Here is a 3,909-nt window from a genome sequence, read left to right as displayed (position 1 = left end):
CATTGATAGGGGCAAAAATGACACGCTCTTAGAGCGAAGGGAATATAGGATAAAATCGTTAAACTTATAAGGTCACAAAAAGACAATCTCACACTGTGGAAGGACACTTGAACCCTCAACAGCTTTAAAATAAGGTCTGCGAATCAAAGTAGACAAAACAAAAAGTATATGTGTCAAAAGCAAGGTGGCATTTATATTTCTACTAAATAAATTCCCAATTCAAAACATCGACAACTTCTGTTATTTGGAGAGCATTATAAAGCCCAGACGGCGGTGCATCCAATGACATAGCTTAACGTATACATAAGGTCAGAACGTCATTACACAGCGTATGAAATATCTGGAAATCAAACGCCTTCTCCCCTTGAACAAAGATCTACATATATAGCGCCTGCGAGAAATCTATTCTCCTTTACGGATCCGAAATCAGGCTAGTCACTGAGAGCATAAAGAAATACTTAAAATTTTGTGACCCCGTAAAGTCACAAACTGATAACTCCTTGAAATAGTGGAACATAATTTTCCATCAACACACATATAATGAGGATAAAGCACTACTGGATTGTTCATACCCTCAGATGACCATGCAATGAAATCTTCTACGAAACACTGAAATAAAACCCAGAAGGCTCAAGGACAAGAGGAAGACCGAAAACAACTTGAAGACGAACAATCTCAAACGAATTTAGAAAATCTTTTAACGAAGATGCAGAAACAGATGCAGATTTTATGTAAACGGCCTATGTTCCTGAAGGAACATAGGTTTTCGAAAGCCGAAAATAACTTGGACACGAACAATCTCAAACGAAATTTTGAAAATCCTTTAACGAGCTACTACATATCGCCAATGACAGAAACATATAGAGATTAAATGTAAAGAGTCTATGTTTCTGAAGGAATTTGCTGAATATATCATCACTCATGATTATTTTTAATGAAAAATCATCTTCCTTTTGGTGGTGATTAAGGATGGCTTAGCGTATGTTAGACGCAACAGCTAACAGCTGATGCACCGTTTGGACTTTGTACGAAACATCTTCAAATCTTGTACCAAAATTCGCTGTAAAGACCGTCGAATGATATCTATTTGCGTGGCACGTTGTCTGGTCGATGTCGATGGCGTTTCCATTACATCCTCGTCTACAGCAGTCTCTTTGAGGCGAGCTGCTAAACGTCGCAGTGTTTCACTGCGTTGGACGGCCAGGAAATCCGCGACGAAATTCAAGTTGTGCCAAAGTCACCGACTGGTGAAATAAATAGTCAACAATATTCCGCGATCTGGAGCAGTGTAGCATAACATTGTTTATCAACTTGTATTTCGCATGTGTTTACTACACAAATGTCAAAAAAGAACTGACATTAGTGGCCAATCGCAAAATTTATAGTATTTTCTGATAGGAGGATTGTTTCCTTCCATTATATTTACTTCTGGACAAACATTTTGAGAAATGGTGAGAACATCATACAAACCTAGCTTTTATTTTCGTGGATACATCAGTACCTTCTTTCTTCTCCATATAAACGTATCCACTCTAATGTTTATAATTCTCTGCTCATTTTTTGGGAAGTCTAAATAAAGAGTCTGATTTCCACAGCAGTAGTATATATTTCCTCAAATATTCATTGGTGAAACATCTTCATCTTGATGTTATTTCTATCATAGAATATAGAGGTGATACAACTATATCTAGTCTGCTGCGACCATAAACAGAAGGAATTATTTGACCCACAGCCTAAGCAGTGAAAACATGGCCCTCAGTTCAAAGTTTCGGTTTTATTTTGTTTATTTTATTGTAATTGTTATTATCTTGTTAACAATAGTTGAATCTAAAATTTGATTAAGAGAATCCCATAAGGCGTTTTGGAATAATGAGATGGTGGGTAGAACTACAGAGATCATATAAGATGATACTGATGAGAGCAAGATGAGAAATCTCTTTAAAATAAGCAAGTCTGAAGCACATATATGCAAAATTGAACGTGCTAAATCAAACGCATGTAAAGCATGTGTATACGACAAAAAAAACTTCGGAACTCTTTCTTTGCCACTGTCAGGAATTTGTCGTAGTTATATCCTGACTAAAACAGATTGAAAGATTCTTAGGATTTACGTTCAAGAAACTGAGTTACAAAATATTTAAAAATAATGCAAAATTGAACGTGCGATTTTTTTCATGAAAAGCACAACAGTGGCCCTGGTGTATTTCTTCGGATTTAATGTATTCGTACTTTGATCTAAATATGCTGTTGCCGAATCAACAGAGGTTATTTCTTCCGCTTGGATACAAACGAAAGGGTAATGGGTTGTACTTCCATAACCCCTTACTTTTCAAGTACTATTTTCTTGCCGTCTGCATTACTTTGAAGTACTCTAGTAATGACTTTTTTTTAATCTGAATTAGAAGTACTTCATTTTCACTTGTCACTTTGTTTGCACTTTTTATTAAGAATTGTGTTTTAAGAATTGTGTTTTAAGAATTGTGTTTTATAAAAAAGAAAACAGCATTTGTAAGCAGTTGTGCAGAACACTTAACTAACAAATCGAAGTCCCTGGTTCGTATTCTCACTGACTCCTTTTTATTATTAAAAACAAAACAACTTACTGAACAACTTCTTTGTAAGCAAAATATACTTCCATAACTCCCTATTTGTAAGCGAGCATACTTGCCTCCAATGACATTACCGTGCTAAAATAATGAGTTAAAATCCTAAAGAAGAAGTAGTGAAAAAAAGTTTTATTAGCATTTTAACTCATTACTTTTCAATGTTAGTTTTTCTGCAGATGTTTCTAAAGCATCTCAGAAGTTAAGCAAAGTGCGTGCTGTTATCAGATATTGGATAACTTAAACACCGGTTAATCATGTAATTCAGTTTGTAATTGTGCGTTGAATGACGAACGAGAGCGTGAATAATTAACTTACGTGGACGGAGTATAACTGAGCCTTAAGTTAAGCAAAGTGCCTGCTGTTATCAGATATTGGATAACTTAAACACCGGTTAATCATGTAATTCAGTTTGTAATTGTGCGTTGAATGACGAAAGAGAGCGTGAATAATTAACTCACGTGGACGGAGTATAACTGAGCCTTAATACTTAGTTCCCAACTGTAGTACATTTAAGATACGTCGTGTTCATAGGCTCTATATAGGGATATACATAGTCAATTATAAATCTCCCGTTTTGGTCCTAAAATGCATTGTTATACTTATATATAATTAAAAAATAGTCAATAATTAAGCTAAATATCAGGTAATTTTAACTATTTTTGAAAAGGTGTATTAATAAAAATAATAATAATTTTTACCAGTCCGATGTCTTGGCCTATAAACAAATCTAAAATTATACATCTACAATAATTATTAAAATCATATTAACAAAAATAAACGAAAAAGACCATCAAAAAGAAAATTCTCTAGCTAAAGTCTTCCGTATTAAAAACTATTTTGTTTCCGTGTTTAGCAAAAAAAACTTAATTCAAATGTATAAATCCAAACTTATTGAATATATTTAAATTGATACAAATAAACTAAAACATTTACAAGTTCAATGGCTGCTAAATTTGTACATACAGACACATATAAAAATTCCACAATTAATATGAACATGAGCATGCACTTGCAAGTTGCAACTCACTTTAAAGGTGTACATATATTATATGAATAGAGTGTGAATCATCTTACCAGTGTATAGATTTTTTAACTAATGGATTTTGCATAGTTTTTTTTTTTGCTACAACCACAAACATTTAAGAAAGAAAAAACGCAAAAAAAGAAACTTTTTTATAACATGCATGTTTACTATTTAACCCTTAATATCCTGGTGGTTCCGCTAGGAACCAACCAACTAAAATTAAGGTTTTGTTAAGTTAATTTTTTGTAAGCTTCAATCTGTGGCTTTCAAACTGTTCTT

Source organism: Lucilia cuprina, chromosome 4 (genome assembly GCF_022045245.1).
Source record: "Lucilia cuprina isolate Lc7/37 chromosome 4, ASM2204524v1, whole genome shotgun sequence".
Taxonomy (NCBI): domain Eukaryota; kingdom Metazoa; phylum Arthropoda; class Insecta; order Diptera; family Calliphoridae; genus Lucilia; species Lucilia cuprina.
This window is presented reverse-complemented; position numbering follows the sequence as displayed.